General features: G+C 43.3%; 1 protein-coding gene and 1 long non-coding RNA gene across 6 annotated transcripts in view; one reads left to right on the top strand and one right to left on the bottom strand.

Annotated features, from left to right (window-relative positions):
• Positions 1-3,798, top strand: part of LOC127051379 (uncharacterized) — a 72,643-nt gene extending 68,845 nt beyond the window's left edge. The window contains exons 3-4 of one of the 2 annotated variants that reach the window (XR_007774490.1): positions 715-833; positions 1,692-3,798. This is a non-coding gene — a long non-coding RNA (uncharacterized LOC127051379). Of the gene's footprint in view, positions 1-714 lie in introns of both variants that reach the window. The other variant, XR_007774489.1, reaches the window with a different exon arrangement.
• Positions 1-26,058, bottom strand: part of PALS1 (protein associated with LIN7 1, MAGUK p55 family member) — a 126,323-nt gene that overhangs the window by 69,985 nt on the left and 30,280 nt on the right. The window contains exon 1 of one of the 4 annotated variants that reach the window (XM_050953509.1): positions 19,278-19,511. The exons of the other annotated variants lie outside the window; for them this stretch is intronic. The gene's annotated coding sequence lies outside the window, so the exon portion shown is untranslated. Of the gene's footprint in view, positions 1-19,277; positions 19,512-26,058 lie in introns of those variants that run through there. 4 annotated transcript variants of the gene reach the window in all.

The following is a 26,058-nucleotide window of genomic DNA, read 5'->3' as shown; positions in this document are numbered from 1 at the left end:
TTCTTGACGCTGGGAAGGTGACAAGCTTCCAGGTGAATTTTGTGGCTGATGCAGAAGTCCTATAGATGGGAGTGCCTCTTGACAGAGAGCCGACGAGCGTGCTTCCCCCTTGCCTGCTGATGTAGAACGTTGAGGCTGTATTGTCCGTCAGGACTCATACCACCTGGCCCAACAAGTGGGGCAGGAAGACTCCACATGCCAGACAGGCTGCTTGGAGCTCTTTGATGTTTATGTGTAACTTCACTTCCTCCAGGGACCACATCCCCTGTGTCTGGAGGTCGCCAAGATGCGCACCCCAACTGAGGCGTCCGACACCAACTTGATGGAGTGAGGGGGGTGTTGTCAAACGGAACCCCCTCCAGGACTGTCCTGCAGTCGGTCCACCGTTGCAGTGAGGTATGTATCGCCTGGGGAATGGTAATCTTTTCCAGGGGGTCTCGGGACTGGGAATAGACCACCCCCAGCCATTGTTGCAAGGGCCACATCTGGAGCTTGCCATAGCGGACCACGTAAGTGCACACTGCCATGTGACCAAGCAGGTGCAGACAGACCCTGGCTGTAGTCAGAGGAAATGCAGAGACTTCTGCAATGAGATTCGTCAATGTGTGGAACCTTTCCAATGGCAGGAACACTCTGGTGCAGGTTGAGGACCGCGTCGATGAACTCTATCTTCTGTACTGGCATTAATGTCTACTTTTTGTCATTTACCAATAGGCCCAGAGAGTGGTACGTGGCTTGAAAACTGCGACATCCCTTTGGACTTGAGACCTGGTGCTGCCCTTGACAAGCCAATCATCGAGGTACAGGTAGATCTGGATACCCCGATGCCTAAGGTAAGCTGCTACCACCAACATGCACCTGGTGAACACTCTTGGTGCTGTTGCCAGGCTGAATGGGAGGACCACAAACTGGTAGTGGTGGGGCCCCACCATAAACCTGGAAGAAGCATCTGTGTCCTTGAAAGACTGATATGTGGTAGTATGTGTTCTTCAAGTCGAGGGCTGCATACCAGTCTCCCAGATTCAGGGAAGGGATAATAGAAGCCAATGAAACCAGGCAGAATTTTAGCTTCTTTAGGTACTTGTTGAGGTCTCGCAGGTCCAGGATGGGCCATAGACCTCTCTCGGCCTTTGGGATTAAAAAGTGACTGGAACAGAACCCCTTGTTCCTGTATTTGAGAGGAACTTCTTCCATTGCAACCTCTTTACCTACTGAGCAAGGAGACTCTCGTGAGACGGGTCCCTGAAGAGGGACAGGAAAGGCAGGTGGGAAGGAAGGGTATAAAAGAACTAGAGGATATAACCCTGCTCCACTGTGATGAGGACCCATCAATCTGAGGTTATAGCAGTCCAAGTAGGGATGAAAAGGGAAAGGCGGTTGGAGAACACTGGGACAGATGGATTCGGGGAATAGTCTGGTAGGTTGCCCTCGGGCACACCCTCAAAATGACCGTTTGGCCCCTTGCTTGATAGGGGTCGAGCCTGACTAGGCAGAGGGTGAAGGTGGGTGGCTCAGATGGTGCTTGTAGCCCTTGGCTCATTTGTGGAGCTGGTTCTGCTGAGGCTGGCTCCCTGGCCCCGAGGCTTGAACCGCTTACACATTGGGGCTGGGATGTAAAGACCCAGGGTTTTCAGGGTAGTGTGGGAGTCCTTGAGGCCATGCAATTTGCTGTCTGTTTGCTCCACAAATAGGGCTCAGCTGTTGAAGGGCAAGTCCTGCATTGACTGCTGAGCCTCAGAGGACAACCCAGAGAGCAGTAGCCAGGAGGCTCGTCTGTTGCGGCCTGGACGGCCACCCTGGCTGTGGTCATTCCCTCATCAAGGATCACTCAGAATTCCTTCTTGGAAGCCTCAGGAAGCAACCCTTCGACCTCAGCCATAGCTTGCCACATATTAGTCATATTGGCCAAGGAGGGCTCGGTGATTGGCCACTCTCAGCTGAAGGCTAGAAGACTAATAAATCTTACATCCAAAAAGATCCAGCCTGCTTGAATCTTCATTTTTTGGGGTGGCCTGGGTTGTCCTCAACTCTCTTTGTGGTTAACCACCTCTACCATAAGGAAATTGGGGACAAATGGTGAGTATAAGTACTCATGCCTCTTGGTTGGCACAAAGTATTTGTGTTCAGCCCTCTTAGAGATAGAGACCAGGGAAGAGGGGGTCTGCTATAGGGCATTAGTGATTTTGGAAACACTTTCATGAGAGGGTAGGGCTATTCTGGCAGGAGCTGAGGAGCAGAGGACGTCAAACAAAATCTGAGGGCTCTTCCAGTTCCTCTGCCTGAAGCCCCAGGTTGGAGGTGACCCTCTTCAAAAGTTCTGGTGCGCTTTGGCATCATCCTGAGGAACTGGGTAAGGGGGCCCCATGATAGCTTGGTCTGGCAATGACGAGGACAATGCCAGTGCTGTGGCAACCTCCACTTCCATTGGTAGAACAGCAGCTTGCTCCTCTAGGTCTTCCTGGACCTGTGGGGTCTTACCCACCAAAGCTACGAGCACCGGAGGGGGACGGGATACCAAAGCCGCTGGCCTCTCTGAGGATCCCAACACCAACCGGACAGCCTGAGGAGGCTAGGTGAACCCCCAAGGATTCCACGGGTACCATGACGCCATCCACTGCACTTGGGGCCATGGGACAGGTTTCAGTGATGATGATGTAGACAGCACCGCAGGTACCAGGGCTCGCCCAGCAGTCAGGGAACCTCGCTCCATGCCAGAGGTATAAATGGAGTGGTCAGTACTGGGTGACCAAGATCTGGTGGAAAGGTGGCTCTTATCTGACCGATGCCAGTCACTGCATCCCGAAGCCATCCTGTCCAAGCGAGACAGACGTCTTGGTCAGGATCTTGGGGACCGACGGCATTCAGCAGATCTGCATCTGACACCTGGCGATCCACGACTCGCACTACTCGAACGGTATTGGGATGCTGAACGGGACCAGGAGTAAATACAGGTCAGTTGCCAGGAGGATCTTCCTGAGGAAGGTGAACTACTGCTTGGAGATGGGCGATGACTGTCTGTCGATCTGTGATCTCTGATCCTCGATCGGTACTGGGCCCTTGGAGATGGTTGAGACCGGTCCAGGAGTTCTTGCCATGTGGTGCACGCCTCAGAAGGTCTGCACCAATCTACCCGCAAGGTACGTCTCGAGTCCCTCGATCGATGGCCCGTATGGAATGGTGCAGCTGCGGCGGGAACACACACGTAGGTCCCAATGTGGGTATTCCCCAAGACCGGGGTAATGCTGGAGCCAATGTGGGCAGCACCAGCGGCATCAGGATCTCCTGAGCTGCTTGTGGGGCTTTGAGCATCGATAGCACCAGAAGCTGGCTGGGGCCTGCACCGCTATCCGGAGCTGCAGGCAAAGTATGGGATGGGCTGCACCACTCTACTTGAGTTGGAGCCAGACTTCCTGAAGGGGGTGTTGAGCTGCCCAATATAGGTCATGGCTTGCCCCCAGCCCTCTTCTTTCCCTTATGGGAGGTAAGAGTTCTTCCCTGCACAGTCTTTTTGTTTTTTTGATCAGAGCTGTAGAGGACGACCGGTGCTGGCTCGTGGATGGCACTGGCGGAGCACTGTGCACAGAGGCTGTGGTGCTCGGCGAGAAGTTGGACCGTTGCCGAAGTGAACGTCAACTCCATTAGGAGCGCTTTCAGATGGATATCGCTCTCCTTCTTTGTTCTAGGTTTAAAGGACTTGCAAATACTGCACTTGTCACTTATGTGCCCTTCGCCTAAGCACCTTAGGCAGCCGGTATGTGGATCTCTGATGGGCAATCACTGGGCCCGTTTGCAGCAATCACTGGGTTAAAAGCCTGGGGACCGGGGTATGCCCCATCCCATGGCTGAGTCCCCTTTCAGATGAACAAAGAGTTTGTGAACTACTACTAAGGGTAACTAATAAACTATTAACTATATACAACTATATTACAGGTTTTCAACGTTTGCAAGAACAGAGAACAAAACAATGCTAGCTGAAGCAGCAAACATTCCAGCACCATCACTGGCGGCAAGAAGGAACCAGGGGAGAGGGAAGCCGGTGGCGCCCCTTATACCGCGCCATGCGGGTGCCACTCAGAGGGCGCCAGAGCTGATCCACTACAGATACTGCTGAGGGAAAAAGCTTCCGGCACTGGTGCATGTGGCAAACACACACACCTAATATGGAATGGAAACGCGCAAGCACTCGAAGAAGAATATCTGCTTCTGGAAGACTTGATTTATAAGGCTAAAGCCCCCAGGCAGTACAGTATTTGCTGTTGGTTTTTGGGGTCTCCCCTGCTGCCTCATTGATTACTTCCGGTTCCAACATGTCCGGTTGACTGTTAAGTCCGTAACTCTGGCGTTCGTATCTTTGAGGTTCTACTGTACTATACATTGCATCATGTTTTGGGATTGGGTTGATTGCATTGCAAAAACCAATCCCTGTGCAGCATGCTCTGTACATGCTCAACCTACTCTACTGCCTCATCTCTACATTCTTTACTAATCTTGTCCATACTTATTTTATTCAAAGTAAATGGTTCCTTGGGTGTTCTACCTCTTATCTCAGCTGGTGCAGACATTCTGTCTTTTTAGTCTACTGAGCTATTTACTTATCTTATTTAGCACAAACGCTATTTTCAGCCTAATGATCTGTTTATCTCCCTAATTCTATCCTCCAAAAAATGAGGCCTCCCTCCATGTGTTAATTGCTCATGTCACTTCAGGCCTCAGCTACACCAAGGAATGGTAGCCCAGTCCCTCACTCGAGCACAAGTACAAGCACTTTGTTTCTCGTCATGGAGAACAGGTCTATTTGTGGGACACCCCAATAATGAAATATGCAATGGAGTACAATAGGATCTATCACCCATTCATGATCCTGAGAGAAGCATATGCTGAGGGTATCTGCAGTGATGTTTCAGACACCCAGAAAGTAAGCTCCTGAGAGGCTGATCTAAGTTCCCTCTAAGCTGTATAGGTGTATGGCCAGGCCGCGCACTTCAGGTGTCCCTCTGCCCACTGCCATGCTGCTCCTGCCTTCGAGCTGCTCCTGGGAGCCTCCTGCTTGCTATGCAGAGCAGGGAGGAAGGGGGGTGCTGATGTCAGGCTGTCCCCCTCCCTCGGTGTTCAACAGCATAAGCATTCCACAATTATGGTTTGCTTTGTGTCCCAGAGCAGATAAGCACAGCATGAAAGGGCCGGCAGTCAGAAACGGAGCATTGAAAAGGGAGGGGTGCATGCCTTCAGGGCAGCCATATGAGTTCAAAACAACAAGCAGAGCTGCCATTTGAGGGATTATGGGACACTTCTGGGGACCAACTGATTGCTTTCTGTGATGTAATGTGTTTACACTGCCAATACAGCGCTGGATTCTCTGCGCTGTAAGGTTTATGACTCTCATTGAGGTGGTTTTTTTTGCGATGCTGCAACTGAGGAGTTTCTGTGCACAAGTGACTTGGCAGAGTGTACACTTCGGGAATTACACCACAGAAATCTGCTTTACTGCGCAGAAACTTGTCAGCATAGACAAGGCCTTAGAAACTCTAGGGGAATGTTGTGCTGAAGTGGCTGAGGCACTCAATTTGCTCGGTGACTGGTGTACAAGGAGGGTCCCCTGGCGTGGGACAGAGGCGAGACATTGGGAGCGCTCCATCATCATGAGGTACAATTTAATCTTCAGTTTCTTTATGGCTCTCAATTTTACTGCCAGGCAAAATTATACTTTTGGGGAATGTCTGACTCCCCAAGGAGCGCCTGTCACTCACCAAGATAGCTTCCTAGCACAACAGGCAACACTGAAAGCTCAAACAGACAGGCATACTCTCCATTAATCTAAAGTTCCAAAAAAGACAAAGGACAACAGTCCTTACACTAATATTATTACTCACTAATAGAACTACTGCAACTAAGGTAAGTAAAACTACATTTGACGTAACCTCAATTCAGACACTGCTGAGGCTCTGTCTTGAATCAAGGAAGTTGAGAAGGAACTGAGAGCAGTTTGCCCATGCAGCTTTATATGGCGCAAAGCACGAGGCAGAGTACAGCATATGCACAGGCCAAATGGGCACTTCAACCTAAAATCTCCAATTGAAGATGCATACACACCTCAAGTGGAGCACCCATAGGAACATTAATTGAGAAAGAAGTATGCTTCTGCATGCTGTACATGCGAATATGGCTTTTGAGTCTCCTAGTGTCAAAGGAACCTTAGTAATTAGGTCATCTGATACAGAGGTTTTGGTCATTATTATTCACTACTTTATAAAAATGAGACAAATGCGGATTCAAACAAGCACAACTACAAGCTATTCTGATGCAAAGGGAAGACAGGAAGGAGACCAATATGGCTCCATCAGGACCTTAATGACCTGAATATTTAAAAGAAATTAAAACAAAATCCTACAAAAAATGGAAAAATGGACAAGTTGCAAAGGAGGAGGAATACAAAAGAATATCACAAGCATATAGGAACAAAATCAGAAAAGTTAAGGCACAAAATGAGTTACATATAGCCAGGGACATAACCAAATACAAAGATTCTTTAAATACATTAGGAACAAGAAAAAGATGAAGGAAAGTGTAGGTCCTCTACTTAGCAGGGCTAACAATTGATGATATGATAAAGACTGAGGTGTTTAATGTCTATTTTGCTTCAATCCTCACTAAAAGGGATAATGGTGACTAGATATTCACCAATTCATATTTATAAAGGGAGAACAAATTAAAGCTAAAGTAGGGGGAACACGATAAAGGCTATTTAAAAAACACAAATGTGTTCAGGTCAGCAGGGCCTGATGAACTTCCTCCTAGGGTACTTAAGGAACTAGCTGAAGCAATCTTGGAACCATTAACAATAATCTTTGAGAATTCTTGGAAGATGAGTGAGATCCCAGAAGACTACAGAAGAGCAAACATAGTATCTATCTTTAAAAAGGAGAACAAAGAAGAACCAGGGAATTATAGATTAGTCAGCCTAACTTCAATACCTGAAAAGATATTGGAACAAATTCTTAAACAACCAATTTGTAAGCATCTGGAGGATATTAGGGTTATAAGGAATAAATAGTTTGGATGTGTGAAGAACAAATGATGCCAAAGCAACCTAATTTTTTTCTTTGCAGGGTGGATAAAATCAATGATTTAAAAAAAATTAAAAATTGGATTTTTTTGATAAATTGCTTTGAGAAAAAATCTAAAGATAGTTTTAATTAAGATACATTATAGCTCAAAGATCTCATTATGGAACAGGGATTACAAATTCTGATTCTATAGTATGAGATAACATATTCATGTAATGTTTAAGAAAAGTTTTGTAAATGAGTTGCAATAGTTAATGGATTAGTGACCCAATCTTATGGAGGTCCAGGGGCTTCTGTATAGATTATTTAGGTTAATCTTTCTATCTACCCAATGGGACTCCGTGCTCAGTCTAGAAGATACCATCAGAGATGTTTAGTTTTGCAGTTCTCAAACTGTGGGTTTGTCTCTCCAGAGTTAAGAGCAAAAATGCTTTTAAAATAAATAAATATACAGAGGTGAGAAATAACAGACCTCAACTCTGTTGTCCCTCTGCAATTTGTGTACACACAGTCAATCCCTTACCTCTCTCTAAAAGTGCAACATTTCAAAAAGTTCAATGAATAGAAGATTGTTGGGGCCAGAATAGATCTGGATAAGTGAAACTGTTTGAGCAGCATATTCCAGATGTCTTGGGGTCTTTCTGAGTGTAGCCTTCATTGATTTGAGATCTATCATACCATTCTCTCACTAGAAGGGAAAACCTATAATGGCAGCAGGCTGTAAAAGAGACCCAGTTTGGGCATAAGAACCATTCAAGAAATATATGTTTGCTGATGATGTTTTAAAGAAAATTACACCAGTGAACTGGAAGTCACTTAAGCACTTGGATTCAGAGACTGCTGAAGTGATAATCACACTTTTAAACAGCAGTAGCTTCTTCTGCTGGTGTAGAAAGAATATTTACTTCCTTTGGACTAATTCATTCCAAACTGAGAAATCGTTGGGGACCTGAAAAAGCAGGAAAGCTTGTTTTTCCTTTTCCAGATTATGCACAAACAGGAAAATGAAGGTGAAGACGACTGAGTTAGCTGCACAAGCCAATATTTTAAGTTTCTCATGTTGACCTGGCTGACACAGTCAATTTAATTTGTTTTTGTCTAATATTTTAGTTAAACAATTTAAAAAAAACAAATCTGATTTTAAAAAATGTGAATGTTTAACTAAATTCAAAATTCATATGCTTGTTTTGTTTAAATATTATGTTTGCTGTTGAATACATAACTGTTTCAGTTCAACAAAATAATTTAAAATGTGTGTCTGGTGATGTTCTCCTCCTAATACAGCATGGCAAGAAAATCCTCTAAATATTAATGATTAACCTGTTGAACTGGACATAGTTCACCTCCGAATGACTTCATAAATACCTACGTCAATTACCTTTGGTAAATGAAATAACCAATCATTTTCTGATATACCTGTAAAACTAATCTGAAAAGTTCTCAAAATAAATCACTTAAAAAATGCATAGGATGTACTTTCTAAAAATGAAACAAACATCTATCTCTGAGTTGTGAAGAATATGTATTAGGGTTATAACCACCAAAAAGAATTCATTTTTATTTAGAAATCCATGATTACATCAAGTCTTCCTGACTAGTGATTTAAATCAAATCCACCCTGTTTCTTTGACAGGCCTAGTGGATAGGGAGGAGGTTGTAGATGTGCTATATCTTCATTTTAGTAAGGCTTTTTACACAGTCCCACATGACATCCTCTAAATCAAACTAGAGAAATACAGTCTAAATGAAATAACTAATGCGGTTCTGCTGGGACCCAACTGAGTGTGACAATTCAGGACCAACTGCTTAAACAGGGCAGTTACAGACCAAGGCTGGGGTTTTCCAACTCTAAGGCAAACCAAACCAGCCAGACAAAAAGGACTTCGGTTTCACCCCACTGGCTATCCACAAGTCATATACGCCATTTCCTTAGACACTCCAGTCTCCCAGTATCACCACCAATCCCACTCGTCCTGGGGATGAATGGTTATGAAAACCAACACCCCAATAAAAGAAAATGGTTCTCTCACTTCCAAAGAATCAACCCCCGGACCCAGGTCAATATACACATCAGATCTTACCCACAAATCACACTGTTGCCAATCCTTTAGAATCTAAAATCTAAAGGTTTATTCATACAGGGAAAAAGGTAGAGATGAGAGCTAGAATTGGTTAAATGGAATCCATTACATACAGTAATGGCAAAGTTCTTAGTGCAGGCTTGTAGCAGTGATGGAGTAAACTGCAGGTTTAAATCAAGTCTCTGGAGAACTTCCACCGCTGGGATGGGTCATCAGTCCTTTGTGCAGAGTTTCAGTTTGTAGCAAAATTCCTCCAGAGGTAAGAAGCAGGACTGAAGACCAGATGGAGATAAGGCATCAGCCTTTTATAGGCTTTACAGCAAAATGGAGTCTGGAGTCACTTGGGCAAGTTCCTGCATACTCTGCTGAGTTACAAGGCGTATCTGCCTTCTCTCCATGGGTCAATTGTGTAGCTGATGGTCCTTAATCAAGCAGGCTAGACAGAGCTACCACCACCAGAAACACAGCACAAATTTGAAATACAGATAGTACAGAGCCAATACTTATAACTTCAACTACAAAATGATACATACATATAGACACCACAGTCATAACCAGCAACCCATAACCTGGTCTTAGACACCTTATATGACCCCCCTTTACATAAGATTTGGTGTCACTACAGGACCTTGGTTGAAACCAGGTTCTATATGGTTCTAGATTATATCAATAACATCACAGTGACTGCACAGCAGGTAGAAAGACTGTACTGAAAGAGCTATCAATGGTCTGCTGTCAGGCTGGGAGAGCACATATAGTGGGGTCTCACAAGGGTCAGCCCTGGGTCCAGAACTATTAATATTTTCATTAATGACCTGGCTAATGGAGTGCAGAGTATGCTTATAAAATATACAGATGACACCTACAGCTGGATAGAATTAGAATTCAAAACAATCTTGATAAATGGGAGAACTGGACTGAATTCAACAAGATTAAATTCAATAAAGATAAATGCAAACTACTTCATGCAGGAAGGAAAAATCAAATGCACAACTACAAATTGGGGAATGCATACAAAATCATGGGGTCTTAAATTAGCTGTTGCCACTCAATAAAAATCTTAGATTCACTGTGGATCGTTCTCTGAAAACATCCATTCAACGTACAGCTGCAATAAAAAAAAGCTAACAGTGTTAAGAACCATTAAGAAAAAGATAGATAAGACAGAAAAATATCATAATGCCTCTATATAAATCCATGTTGTGCCCACATCTTGAATACTGGGTGCAGATCTGGTGGCCCCATCTCAAAGATATATTAGAACTGGAAAAGATACAGAGAATGGCAACAATAACGATTTGTGGTATGGAACAGTTTCTGTATGAGGGAATATTAAAAAGACTTTTCAGCTTGGAAAAGAGACTAAGGGAGGATATGATAGAGGTCTATAAAATCAGGACTGGGGAGTAGAAAGTAAATAAGGAAGTGTTATTTACTCCATCTCACAAAACAAGAACAAGGGGACACCCAATGAAATTAATAGGCAGCAGGTTTAAAAAAAACAAACATAGCGCCAATCTATAAAAAGGGAAATAAGGACAACCCAGAGAATTACAGATCAGTCAGCTTAACTTCTGTACCCGGAGAGATAATGGAATAAATAATTAAGCAATTTGCAAACATCTTGAAGATAATAAGGTGATAAGTTAAAGTTCATTAATGATCTGGATGATGGGATGGATTGCACCCTCAGCAAGTTTGAGGAGGACACTAAGCTGGGGGGAGAGGTAGATATGCTGTAGGGATAGCGTCCAGAGTAACTTAGACAAATTGGAGGATTGGGCCAAAAGAAAACTGATGAGGTTCAACAAGGACAAGTGCAGAGTCCTGCACTTAGGATGGAAGAATCTCATGCAGTGCTACAGGCTGGGGACCGAATGGCTAAGCAGCAGTCCTGCAGAAAAGGACCTGGGGATCATAGTGGATGAGAAGCTGGATATGAGTCAACAGTGTGTCCTTGTTGCCAGGAAGGACAATGGCATATTGGGCTGCATTAGTAGGAGCACTGCCAGCAGATTGAGGGAAGTGATCATTCCCCTCTGGCACTGGTGAGGCCACATCTGGAGTACTGCGTCCAGTTTTGGGCACCCCACTACAGAAAGGATGTGGAAAATTGAGTCCAGCAGAGGGCAACGAAAATGATTTGGGGGTGGGGGCACATGACTTACAAGGAGAGACTGAGGGAACTGGGGTTATTTAGTCTGCAGAAAAGAAGTGTGGGGGGGGGGGGGGGGGAGGGGGGAGAATTTGATAGCAACCTTCAACTACCTGAAGGGTGGTTCTAAAGAGGATGGAGCTAGGCTGATCTCAGTTGTGGCAGATGACAGAACAAGTAGCAATGGTCTCACGTTGCAGTGCAGGAGGTCTAGTTTGGATATTAGGAAAAACTATTTCACTAGGAGGGTGGTGAAGCACTGGAATGCGTTATGGAGGGAAGTGGTGGAATCTCCATCCTTAGAGGTTTTTAAGGCCTGGCTTGACAAAGCCCTGGCTGGGATGATTTAGTTCAGTTTAGTCCTGCTACGAGCAGGGGGTTAGACTAGATGACCTTCTGAGGTCTCTTCCAACCCTAATCTTCTATGATTCTAAGTAACTGTCAGCATGGATTTGTCAAGAACAAATCATGTTAAACCAACCTAATAGCTTTCTTTGACAGGGTAACAAGCCTTGTGGATAGTGGGGAAGCGGTAGACATGGTATATCTTGACTTTAGTAAAGCTTCAGACACTGTCCTGCATGACCTTCTCGTAAACAAACTAGGGAAATGTAACCTACATGGAGCTACTATAAGATGGGTGCATAACCAGTTGGACCATGGCTCAGATACAGTATGGCAGTCCCTATGTCTCTGTTAGCTTTCAATACAAAAATAGTCCTTTCAACCTACCCACTTTATATCCAAGTTTAAGTTGGCAGTTTTCAGTTTGATTTTTTAATTATCTTTGTATCAGTGATTTGTTTTAGAGCCCTGCAGCAGGACTGAGATCCTGCAGGTCCTACTGCCATAATAGCAGGAATGGGTCAAATGTACTTTGCTGCAGGCGGGACTGGGTGAGCAAAAAATAAAAACAGACTGCAGTAATTCGCAGGGAAACAAAACGCAAGTTTAGGAACATCTGCTATTTAAATTGACCTTATTATCCACTTACTTTAAGCCTCTTTTTAAAAATTATTTCTATCAAAAACCTAGTTCTGTGAGCAGTTTTTCTATTAAATGTTTTTTAGAAAGCAATAATACGTCTGATATAAATAACTTGAATGGTATGTTTAAAAGTTCTAAGAAAATGGTGATTAAGAGGATTTAAGAAGGTTAAAAAAATTCCAGTTTTTATGAAACAACTTACTTTTTATTATTAAGAAAATCTGCACCTTTTAAGGCAAAATTATGGTGCAATTTATTTAAACATTCTGTGTAATATACAAAAGAGCAGTTTTTCATAAACAGAATTTCACCAATGTAAAGCATTTTTTTTAAAATAAAAGTTAATACTTAAATTTAAGTGAGGGATAGAAAGATTTGATGTCTATTATTACAAGAGTTAAAGTATTGTTTTTTACATGGTTTAAGCAAGATGTTTATTCTTTTAATAGTAAAAATTGTGTCTGAATTCCATTTTTACATATAAACAGATTTTGTGTGTGCATGTGCTTTTTTTTTTTTTTTTTAAAGTAACATGGGTGAATCTACATCCTGCAAATTCTGCAAGAGAGGCAAAGTTTTTGCGAGTGGGAGCAGAATAAAAATGCAAGAAACAATGCAGGAGGGGGTGGGAATGGATATTGTGGGTTGGAGTGAGACTAAAAAAAAGTCCCAAACAGGGTCTAATTTTTTCTTTGTAATTAGATGTGATTAGAATATCTTTAATATTGAACTGTTTTTTTTTTTCTTGAATATCCAGTTGACTCTTAGTACCAGTGTTCATTTTAAATCTTTTCAGGCACAGTAACTCTGTTTAAATGTGTAAATATCTCATGGAGCTTTTAGACATACCAAAAGGTTTTAACATTCTGCAGATCTTTCAAATTTTACGGAGAATGAATTTAATTTAAAACAAAGAAGGGTTAACTTGTAAGGAAAGGAAGAAAAGAATTATGAGTGGTGCTATTTTCCAAGAAGCGTCTGTATAAAGAGAAATCAAAGAATTGTAACAAACAGTGTAACGAATTTCACTAATCTCTATGCAAACTGGACATTTCAAATCTTTGCAATGACTATGGCTAGACTGGATATTAGCTCTGTGCAAAAACAGAGCCCAATGTGCAAGACTGGTACTCCCAGGATCACAGATCAGAATAAAATCCAGATTCCTCTGTAATGTTAAAGTTTAGTGGAAATCACTAAGCTCTCAGATTTAAGAATCACGAACTACTTTATGTAAACAAACCAAACAGAACTCCAAATGCTTATCTGGAGGTTTAGTGATAGTAACTAAAAAAATTGCAGGCAAAATGTTGTCAAGCCTTCACCAAAAAGACCCAAAGAGCTATAATTTACTTGTCTAGTGGAAAAAACTGTAACTAAGGGCTTGTCTACATCACAAAGTTGCAGCGCTGGTGAGGGGGTTACAGCGCTGCAACTTAGGAGGTGTACACATCTGCAGGGAATCACCAGCGCTGCAACTCCCTGTTTGCAGCGCTGGCCGTACTCCCGTTTTGTCTCGGGTGTAGAGGATCCAGCGCTGGTGATCCAGCGCTGGTAATCAAGTGTAGACACTTACCAGCGCTTTTCTTGACCTCCGTGGAATAAGCAGGTATCCCAGCATACCTGAGGAAGCCTCTCTGGCAATCAAGCAGGTCTCCTTCCCCGGTTTGCTGTCGCGTTCCCCGAACCCCTGTGCAAGCAGGTCTCCTTCCCTGCGGTTTGCAGGGGGGTTTGGGGAACGCGAGAGCAAACCGCGGGGAAGCTGGTCTCCTTCCCCGGTTTGCTCTCGCGTTCCCCGAACCTCCCTTGAAGCCGCCCAACAGCGCTGCAGTGTGGCCACATCTAACACCACTTGCAGCGCTGGTTGCTGTAAGTGTGGCCACTCTGCAGCGCTGGCCCTATACAGCTGTACTAATACAGCTGTAACAACCAGCGCTGCAAAATTGTAGATGTAGACATACCCTAAGACACTTAATATGGAAAGGATGATCCCATTAAGACCTATCAAGTCCTATCAAGCAATGGCCAGGTCATTTGGATCAATAGGTCACAACCACAAATTGCTGCATGTCTCCATGGGCTGTCTCTGTAGTGAAGATGGACAGAGGACAACATTTAGTTATAGGCTAAATTTGACTCATGGACAACTTTTTGTGGATCCAGATCTATTTTATTGTAGATCTGGAAGCAAAAGAAGTTGCCTTATGAAGCAGTTTAATTAAAAGTTAATTTTATTTTGATCAAGTAATTTTCACTTTAATACTATACTATGTATCCATTTTGGTAATTAGTGTAACTTGACATAAGTTACCATACTTTTTATTAAATTTTTTTTTTTAAAAAGAGGGCATTGTCAAAGGCTGATCAAATGGCATGCCAGTTTTTTCTTAACCTTAGTTCTCCAACATGACAAAGACAATAGTTTGGCTAAGACATTTTTAGCACCTTGAAGCAGTGATGGAAGATTTCTAATTACTATCAGCAACTGTAACAGGATCTCATTCCCAGTTATGTATTTGTCAAGTATCCAAAATTATGACACCAGAACAGATCAGACACACTCATCTAGAATACTGGATGTTATTTCCTCTTCTTGTTACTCCCTCTTACAACTACCTTTGGACAAAAGCTGCAACTCCTCGTATCAGATTAGCATTCCATTTGCATTCTCTAGAGCTGGACTATCTGTTTCTATAGCAACAGCTTTGTCAACTAGCATGAAATTCATGCAAAGAGTTGAGGAAAGAACTTGCATCATACAATCAGAAATGTCTTCCCTCAGTCTGCTCATTCAGCTGCCCCTCCTCTGGTTTTAGGCAATAGTGGTTAGTCTTCTAAATCTGCTACATAGAAAATTAGACCATTACTCAAATGTAGAGCCATAAAATTCCTTTCTGCTAATATCAAGCTCAGCTGGCAGATGGCTAAAACCTCTCAGTAAGCAGAAGTAATTATACCAATAAAACCTCTAAAGAGCAGTACTTAAACTATCTGCTCGACTTATGTCAATCATTTGAGACCACTTAAAGCCTGAATGACTCAAGTGAGTTAAATCAGTTTAAGAGATATGTAAGATACACAACAGCAGATTCTTTAAGAATACATTTCCATTCCATTAAATTCAGCTATGAAACAAATGCTCCTTATTAGCATTTTTGAAAACCTTAAAAAATAGTTTGTGGTTCCCCTCACAAAATAGACAAAAATTACAGATCATTCACACAACAAGGTAAGATCATCACTAAGCTCTATATTCACTTTATATATAATTAGTCCTTACCATGATTTCTGTATAGGATGGGGTAAGCAATGCATTACACTGCATCTCTCTGACAACAGTTGTCAGCAATGGGTCCTCTTGAACTGATGTGGAGGTTAGTTTAAATGGTAGAGATAAGACAAGACTGCTGAAAAGGTTTACAGGAAGGATGAGTCTTACACCTGGTCTACACTGGGGGAGAGGGGGTTCGATGTAAGATACGCAACTTCAGCTATGAGAATAGCGTAGCTGAAGTCAACGTATCTTATTTCGACTTACCTCCCGTCCTCACAGCATGGGATCGATGGCCGCGGCTCCCCCATCGACTCCGCTTCCGCCTCTCGCCCTGGTGGAGTTCCGGAGTCGACGGGGAGCACGTTTGGGGATCAATTTATTGCGTTTAGATGAGATGTGATAAATCAATCCCCAATAGATGATCGCTACCCGCCCGACAGGTAGTGTGGACATACCCTTAGCCATACTTTAAATGACTGCTTCATGGAGCAGGTAGTCCGGGAACCCACAAGGGGAGAGGTAACTCTAGATTTAATCCTGAGTGGAGCGCAAGAGCTGGTCCAAGAGGTAACTATATCAGGACTGCTTGGAAATAGTGACCATAATACAATAGCATTCCACATCCCTGTGAGGGGAAGAACACCTCAACAGCCCAACATTGTGGCATTTAATTTCAAAAGAGGGAACTATACAAAAATGAGGGGGTTAGTTAAACAAAAGTTAAAAGGTACAGTGACTAAAGTGAAATCCCTGCAAGTTGCATGGGCCCTTTTTAAAGACATCATAATAGAGGCCCAACTTCAATGTATACCCCAAATTAAGAAATACAGTAAAAACTAAAAAAAAGCCACCATGGCTTAACAACCATGTAAAAGAAGCAGTGAGAGATAACACACTTGACTTAAAACGTGGAAGTCAAATCCTAATGAGGCAAATAGAAAGGAGCACAAACACTGCCAGCTTAAGTGCAAGAGCGTAATAAGAAAAGACAAAGAGGAGTTTGAAGAACGGCTAGCCAAAAACTCCAAAGGTAATAACAAAATGTTTTTTAAGTACATCAGAAGCAGGAAGCCTGCTAAACAACCAGTGGGGCCCCTTGACGATCGAAATACAAAAGGAGCGCTTAAAGACGATAAAGTCATTGCGGAGAAACTAAATGGATTCTTTGCTTCAGTCTTCGCAGCTGAGGATGTTAGGGAGATTCCCAAACCTGAGCCGACTTTTGTAGGTGACAAATCTGAGGAACTGTCACAGATTGAAGTGTCACTAGAGGAGGTTTTGGAATTAATTGATAAACTCAACATTAACAAGTCACCAGGACCAGATGGCATTCACCCAAGAGTTCTGAAAGAACTCAAATGTGAAGTTGCAGAACTATTAACTAAGCTTTGTAACCTGTCCTTTAAATCGGCTTTGGTACCCAATGACTGGAAGTTAGCTAATGTAATGCCAATATTTAAAAAGGGCTCTAGAGGTGATCCCGGGAATTACAGACCGGTAAGTCTAACGTCAGTACCGGGCAAATTAGTCAAACAATAGTTAAAAATAAAATTGTCAGACACATAGAAAAACACAAACTGTTGAGCAATAGTCAACATTCTGTAAAGGGAAATCGTATCTTACTAATCTATTAGAGTTCTTTGAAGGGGTCAAACAAACATGTGGACAAGGCGTATCCAGTGGACATAGTATACTTAGATTTCCAGAAAGCCTTTGATAAGGTCCCTCACCAAAGGCTCTTACGTAAATTAAGCTGTCATGGGATAAAAGGGAAGGTCCTTTCATGGATTGAGAAGTGGTTAAAAGACAGGAAACAAAGGGTAGGAATTAATGGTAAATTCTCAGAATGGAGAGAGGTAACTAGTGGTGTTCCCCAAGGGTCAGTCCTAGGACCAATCCTATTCAATTTATTCATAAATCATCTGAAGAAAGGGGTAAACAGTGAGGTGGCAAAGTTTGCAGATGATGCTAAACTACTCAAGATAGTTAAGACCAAAGCAGATTGTGAAGAACTTCAACAAGATCTCACAAAACTAAGTGACTGGGAAACAAAATGGCAAATGAAATTTAATGTGGATAAATGTAAAGTAATACACTTTGGAAAAAATAACCCCAATTATACATACAATATTATGGGGGCTAATTTAGCTACAACGAGTCAGGAAAAAGATCTTGGCATCATCCTGGATAGTTCTCTGAAGATGTCCACGCAGTGCGCAGAGGCAGTCAAAAAAGCAAACAGGATGTTAGGAAGCATTAAAAAGGGGATAGAGAATAAGACTGAATATATTATTGCCCTTATATAAATCCATGGTACACCCACATCTCAAATACTGTGTACAGATGTGGTCTCCTCACCTCAAAAAAGAATATTCTAGCACTAGAAAAGGTTTAAAAAGGGCAACTAAAATGATTAGGGGGTTGGAGAGGGTCCCATATGAGGAAAGATTAAAGAGGCTAGGCCTCTTCAGCTTGGAAAAGAGGAGACTAAGGGGGGATATGATAGAGGTATATAAAATCATGAGTGATGTTGAGAAAGTGAATAAGGAAAAGTTATTTACTTATTCCCATAATACAAGAACTAGGGGTCACCAAATGAAATTAATAGGTAGCAGGTTTAAAACAAATAAAAGGAAGTTCTTCTTCATACAGCACACAGTCAACTTGTGGAACTCCTTACCTGAGGAGGTTGTGAAGGCTGGGACTATAACAGTGTTTAAAAGGGAACTGCATAAATTCATGGTGGCTAAGTCCATAAATGGTTATTAGCCAGGAAGGGTAAAGAATGGTGTCCCTAGCCTCTGTTCATCAGAGGATGGAGATGGATGGCAGGAGAGACACTACTTGATCATTACCTGTTAGCTTCACTCCCTCTGGGGCACCTGGCATTGGCCACTGTCGGTAGACAGATACCAGGCTAGATGGACCTTTGGTCTGACCTGGTACGGCCGTTCTTATCTTATTAGCAATAACTTTCTATTGAAGTGTTGAATGGTTTTGTTCGAATAACAGGAGCAACTAAACTGTTTTCAAACCTGGTTCGGGGGAATAGCTGCTGATCATGTCAGCAAAGAATAATATCTTAATGTCCCAACGCCATCTCTAAATATATTTAAAATATATCTTAAAATTCTTAGACAAGACAAAAAAGGCGTAGGTGTGAGAAGGAGAATATCCTGACAACAGAATTTCGGTAGAGCTGCCTACCATTATAGCTTTAAAAGAAAAAAAAAAACTTTTCAATTGCTCGTTGTTGACAATATTTTTGAAATTTAGCTTTTAAAAAACTCACAATTTTGAGATTGAAAATAAAAAAACTAGTGTCCACATAATTAAGGTAAATTAGGAATTTAACATTGTAATGCCTTTTGACCTCTGCATTTTATCATCTTGTGTTTTCCCCCAACAAAGCTCGTCTCTACCTTACCCCTTTAGTGTGGCTTCCATACCTTACTAATCATAATGCAGCTACTGCTCATGAGAACTAATCTCTGTATTAAGTGAATAAACAGTACAGCAGAGGGCAGTCTCCACAGTAATTAAAAGAAAGGGACTGAAAAGGACAAGTTAGAGATGGAGATGAACATGAAGGGCAAAGAAAAGTCTGTTCAGAGCAAAAAATTTTATATTAACTGAAAGGAGACCATACAAATGAACAATTATAAAAAAAGTTTATTAAGGGTCAGAAACCCTCCAGGTAGTTCATATATACTCACTTTGGGCTGCTCTGCTAGCTTGCATCATGATAGAGTAACAGGATAAAAATGTTCGCACATACAACTAAACATCTAATTTCACCACTGAACTCTGCCATACCAGCCCTTTGCTCTGCCATCAATATATTGTAGATTGCAGTGGAGAAAAAGGACCAGTCTAACAATCCAAATTGAAAGAAAAATGTTCAATTTAATTTTCGCTTTCGTTCATTCTTGCATATATCCCATTTTGGAAAGCCTCAGAGCAGAAGGGCACTATATAAACAGTAAAGAAATTCTTAGAATTCCCACTGGATGTTAACAGACCTCAGAGGAAAACAAGAAGCTTGATAACAGTCAAGTTATTTTCTTATCACTTGTACACAGACAGTTAAGACTTCAAATTTCATTGACTGAAAAGTAAACAGGTCTGTCCCAGTTTCAAGCTGTGGTGGCATTCTTTCAGAAAAAATTAAAATTAAATATTGTTACTGTTCTGGTTATCTAAAGGCATTTCTCTGCATTCTGCTTGTCCTGCTTTGGACTATTGTGACAGGGTCTTATTTTTTATTCCCTTGTTTTTAATGTCTGACTCTCACTTGATCTTAAGTAAAATTTTGTCCTTTCATACAAACCATCCAATATGTTGTCGGTACACCAATCAAAGATTGTGAGCTGGAACTAAGACTATGCACATTTATTACAAGTTCAACATGAATATTTAATCTAATTTGAAATCTAGAACTAATATAGAAGAGCACTAGTCTAGTCCTTGACTAGTATCGTTTACTGTTGAGTGCTGTGATACTATGCACAAACAAGTTTTGTTCCTTCAAATCAGCAGATGAATCTGGTAAACCAGCTACATTTAGGGCCATTTTTCATATCTATATCAAGTCTAGGGAACGTGCTTTGCAGAATGTGTGCGCATGGGCTTATTTTAAAGTTTGTTATGGAAATCCACAGTTCTACAAGATAATGAGAACAGTATTTTCACTGAAAGCAATACAGTATATCCTGAATAAGTGGTTTGGTGTTTTGTTAAACATATGAATCGTCATTTGTCATGAATTTGATGCAATTTAAGTGTAATATTAGAGATTACCACTGATATACAACACTCTTCTCCTCCTCATTCAATGCCTGTGTAAGGCTGACTAGAAGATTGAGGGAAGTCAAGGCACTGAAAACCTGTAAGTGGTAGTTGCTGTAATCTGGTGAGTCTGGCATCCATATCTTTAAGGGCAGCTTCAGGCATATAAATCTGATTTTCCTGCAGCTTTGCCTCCAAAGACTCTGATGTGTTTACTACTTCAAATATGCAAGCCCATATGAGAAAGACAAAAAGAGCTAATATTGTATTTAACTGCTGCAAGTTTCGGCAGCCTTTAACAATAATCCTTGAAAGACATTTGACTCATAATGGTGATTAAGTATATCACGAAACACTATCATGCCCTGATCAAACTGAAAATGCCCCTATCTTGGGATACATCTCCCAACTTAGTTTCTGCAATATTTTCTAAAGGTGCGACAGCCAAGTGATCCATTTTTTTTATCCTTATCTTCAGTGCTCTGGCTAACTAATAATTACACCTATCTCCATATAACTCTGTTTTCTTCAAACTGAATGAGCAAGGGTTTCAAGCTGTCACTGTCTTTTGGGATTTAAATAATAAAAATTTGAAGATATCTTTCAGAATAGATTAAAACTCTTTAAAGCTATAATCAATCTTTGAAATCCAAAATAGAAAACTCAGGGTTGCATGATTTACCCCAGGAGGAATTCTGTTCCACTGTGTGCACTCAGAAAACACCCCGCGCCCCTCCCTCCCCCGCTTTCTTTGCTTCTGTGCAGAAAGTGACAAGGAAGCACAGGGAAGCCATGCACTGCGAGGGAGTGGGGGGCACGGACTGGAGATGTCCATGTGCAAAGTTGGGGGGGCACTGACCTCCCAAACAGAGGCAAAGTGGGGGGCACACAGGGTCATGAGCCACTGCCGTCCTCCCCCTCCTCCCCATAGTGAGCACAGAGCTGCTCAGATGAAGAAGGGTGCCACTTGGCTCTACTGTGGCTGACTCTGCAACTGGACACCGCCTCCCGCGTCCTAGTGCAGGTTGTGCTCCCCTTCTACGTGCTGGGAGCCATCCTGTTTTCTGTATAACAGTGAGTGCCTGAGATGGGGCAGGGCATGAGCGGGGGGGGGGGGGTTGGAGGAGGTGGGAGGAAGAGGCACTGGGGAAGGGAAGGGAGTAAGGGAATTGGGGGTGGGGGGGAGAGCGGGAGCCTGGCATGCAGCATCCCCTTGGCTGCAGCTGGGACTCCCCTGTTAAGCAATCCCATTGGGCGCTCACCCTCAATGAGCCCCACCTCTCTTGAACCTGGACCACCCCAATGAGCCCCCTTGCACCCAGAACCCTGAGATCCAGTGCATCCAGATCTCTCACTGAGCCATCCACACCCAGATTGACCCACACAGAACCCTCTAACCCAGGGGTCGGCAACCTTTCAGCAGTGGTGTGCCGAGTCTTCATATATACACTCTAATTTAAGGCTTCGCATGCCAGTAATACATTTGAAAATTTTTTAGAAGGTCTCTCTCTAAGTCTATAATATATAACCAAACTACTGTTATATGTAAAGTAAACAAGGTTTTCAAAATGTTTCCGAAACTTTATTTAAATTTAAATTAAAATGCAGATCTTATTAGTTTAGTGTGATCCTTGCCCTTGCTTTTCCTTGCTGAGTTTTCCAATGTCTGGTGACACCTATTTAGATACCTAAAATGGCACACAGGCTTCTGAGTTATAAGTTGATAACTGGCTGGCAGGAGGTCAGCGGCTGGAACCCCAGATCGGCAGCTGAGGTGAGTGGAGCTGGTGGCTGAGCAGGGCAGGAAGCCTGGACCCTGTCTGGCAGGGGGCCTGCGCTGGAACTCCAACTGGAAGCAAGGTGAGTGGGGCTGTGGGGACCCCGGCTGGCAAGGGGCCAGCAGCTAGAACCCCAGAGCGGTGGCGGGCTGACCGCCACCGCTCTGGGGTTTCCAGCGCCAGCTCCTGCTAGCTGGGGTCTCAGCCCGCTGCCAGCCTGGGGTTCCTTCTCCCAGGCCAGCAGTGGGTGCTGAGTGGGACCGGGCGGGACCCCAGCTGGTATGGGGCCAGCAGTGGGAACCCCCAAGTGGCCCCGCTAGCCATGAAAAAAAAAAAATCGGCTCGTGTGCCACCTTTGGTACGCGTGCTGTAGGTTGCCGACCCCTGCTCTAACCCCACTCCTGCATCCTCCGACACTAAGCCTCTCTACACATTGATCCGGCTGGGTTAAGCCTTCCTGCCCAAATCTGGTGTTCCTGGCTCAGAGGGGCAGGGCACCTGGGGCCTTTCTGGGGAAGGCCTGGCCCTTGTGCTGTGTCAAAATTGGGCGCAGTCACAATGACGAGTCCTTGTCCTGGGGAGAGCCCTGCAGGGTGATCTCCCACTTCCATGCAACCAATGGCCTGTGCTCCCACTGCCATGCTAAAGCCTCCACATTTATTGACAAATAAAAATTTGCAGAATTTTAAAATATTATATGCAAAATTCTTATTTTTTGGCACAGAATTCCCTCAGGAGGAATGATTGGTATAGTACACAAAATGTGAGTATCTTGTTTAAACATGGCTTTACATACTTTATACAGCCCATAGTCACTTCTGCACAATCTACATTCTGACCAGAATTTTATTTGCGCTCTTTTGTTTTGATGTCCACAACTATTATTTCCTGTAAAATAGCATCAATAGCTTCAAATTCCAAGTCTACTATGTCACAGTTACAAGTTTTCCCTTCTGCACAAATCTGATGTAAACTGAGAGTTTGTCTACACTTACATCACTGCACTGGTACAGCTGTGCCACTGTAGCGCTTAGTTCAGATGCTGCCTACTGTGATGGGAGAGTTTCTTCCATCAGCATAGGTACAAACACCCCTCTGACACAATCTGGCCCTGAGAATTGAACCTTAAAAATATGCTGCAAAATAGAAGTGGTGGAAAATAGGGTTGGCAATTTCTTGGGAAAAACTAGGTTAGGACAGAGCATTGGTAAATACTGGATTAAACTGTGAAAAAAATGGCATCAGTATCTAGCAAGTTCAGCAAGCATAGAACAAATCTTTACAAAACTTTGGATGCCTTCATTCAAAACTCAGGAATAGGCTTGGTTTATCCACTACATCAAAGATGGTCTTCTGCTACAAATTGCTGCATGGCCAATTGGACCTGGATTTGTAGTCTGCAATTCCACATGCTTCTGACTGCTTAATGTTCCAAGAAACAACTCAGGCATTATTGTCTTTCACATAATCAAATGTTTTCAACTTTTGTTTATACAATATTGAAAACTGAAATGTATCATGACATGTATAACTTTCTTGGAGAAAATACTGTATACAGACACTCTGATGTTCACTATTACAATTACATATATTGATATTACACCCACAGCAGTTTTACTATTTATTTGTACAACACTAAAAAAAACAAAAAACCTACTGTCTTATGTAATCCCAATTTGAATATGTAACTAAAACTAAGTGTAATGTAGTGTACATTAATGAAGCAGTTGTTAAAATAAAAATCACCTTAAACTGGGACTAATCAGTTTTTCCTGGAATGGTTACAACAATGATGTTTTTAACTCGTAAAAACTACCTCTGGTAAATACCTTGCCATCACTGATACAAAAAACAGCTTCATTAAAGCCATGCACGGATCCATTAAATGCAGAATTTAAAAAAAAATAAGCAAACTATAGACCTTCAAGACAGACAGGAAGCAAACCAGGGATGTAACCTTAGACCAAACTTCAACATTTACATCAATTACCTACCAATCCATATAGGAAAAATTGCCACACCCCATGCCTCCCCAAAAATGACTCAATGTGTGATGTCTGCTGATTTAGCCATACTATCACCAAAGAAATATACACCTTCTAGAAACTTAACTCTCCCAATAACACAGTTTGATTCTACTTATTCTGCTACATGGGAGTGAAGTCTGGGGCCTAACAAACTAATTACACTGACAAGAATAAAATCCTGATAGAAATCTTACATATTCATGTCTGCAAACAAAATACTCAATGTGCAGAAGGAAATCCAGCAACAATAACTGTTGAGCAGAAGATCTGGGCTAATTCCCTTTGCCAATCAACATTCAGCAAGAAATATTAAACTTCTAGTGTCATCTCCTCCAAAGCAGCAAATATTATTTCCACTGCAAAGCATTAGGGGATCAAAAATTGAAACCAAATGAGATCATCCATTTTTATATCATTGCTCATCAGGCATAAATTGTTTTACCTCCAGTTCTGTGGAACACACAACCCTGCTCAAAGCCAAAAAATGGTCAAGATACTAGACCCAGCACCAAAATCATCAATACAGAAGTCACTGGGAACAGCAAGTAAAAGAACAGCAATAAGCTAGACTGCTGCAGATCCTTGCACAGGACTCATTACCTCACTGACATGAGATATGCAAATTAGGCAGACTCACCAAATTCACAATCAGTGAACATAAACAAGAAGTTGAGAGGCACAAAGCAGCAGTCTACACAAAGGCTACATCTCTATTTAACCTGCTGGGAGTGAAAAAAAAAAAACATCCCTGAGCGCAGCAAGTTACAGCGCTGCAAAGCGCCAGTGTAAACAGTGCCCCAGCACTGGGAGCGTGGCTCCCAGCACTGCAAGCTAATCCCCATGGGGAGGTGGAGTATGTGCAGGGCTGGGAGAGCTCTCTCCCAGCGCTGGCACTGCGACCACACTCGCACTTCAAAGCGCTGCCGCGGGAGCACTCCCTAGACAATGGGAAGGGTTCTTCCATCATTGTAGTTAATCTACCTCCGCAAGAAGCAGTAGCTAGGGCTGCAGTCACCAACCAGTCGATCATGGTTGACTGGTCGATCCTAGAGGATCTCCCAGTTGATCGCGATCTCTGGTGGCACAGTGTGGCTGCCACTAAGGCAGGACTCCCTGCCTACCGCGGCCACACGCTGCCCCTAGAAATGGCCAGTGCAGCCCTGGGGCCGGGGTCTCCCTCTGCATGCTGCTCCTGCCTGCAGGCACTACCCACGCAGCTCCCATTGGTCGGGAGAGCTGTGGGGGCAATGCTTGCAGAGAGGGACACCACATGGGGCCGCAGGAGCGCATTGGCCCTGTTCAGGAGCAGTGTGGGGCCAGGGTAGGCAGGGAGCCTGCTTTAGCCTCGCTGCAACCACCGCTGACTGGGAACCGCTGGAGGTATGTGCTGCCTGGCAGGAGGCCACACTCCAACCCCCATCTCTGAGCCCCCTCCCAGAGCCAGCACCCTATACCCTCTCCTGCACCCAGAAACCCCTCTTGTACCTCAAGCTCCAGTCCTTCCCAGAGCCAACTCCCTTCCCAGAGCCAGCACCCTGTACCTCCTTTGGCACCCCAACCACTTGCCCCAGCCCTGACTCCCCTCCCAGATCCCACCCCCTGCATCCCAACACTCTGCCCCAGCCTGGAGTCCCCTCATGCACCCAAACTCCCTCCCAGAGCTTGCACCCCTCACTACCTCTTGCACCACAACCCCCTGCCCCAGGATCAGAGCCCCCTCCCACACTGTAAACCCCTTAGCCCCAGCCCAGCCCCCTGCCCCAGCCTGGTGAAAATGAGTGAGGGTGCGGGATGGAATGAGTGGGATGCGACTTTGGGAAGGAGCGGGGTAGATCCTGGGTTGCCCTTAGAGTCAAAAAGTGATCTTGGGAGTAAAAAGGTTGGAGGCCACTGAGCTAGGGTGA

This window comes from Gopherus flavomarginatus, chromosome 5, assembly GCF_025201925.1.
Source record: "Gopherus flavomarginatus isolate rGopFla2 chromosome 5, rGopFla2.mat.asm, whole genome shotgun sequence".
NCBI lineage: Eukaryota > Metazoa > Chordata > Testudines > Testudinidae > Gopherus > Gopherus flavomarginatus.
This window is presented reverse-complemented; position numbering and strand designations above follow the sequence as displayed.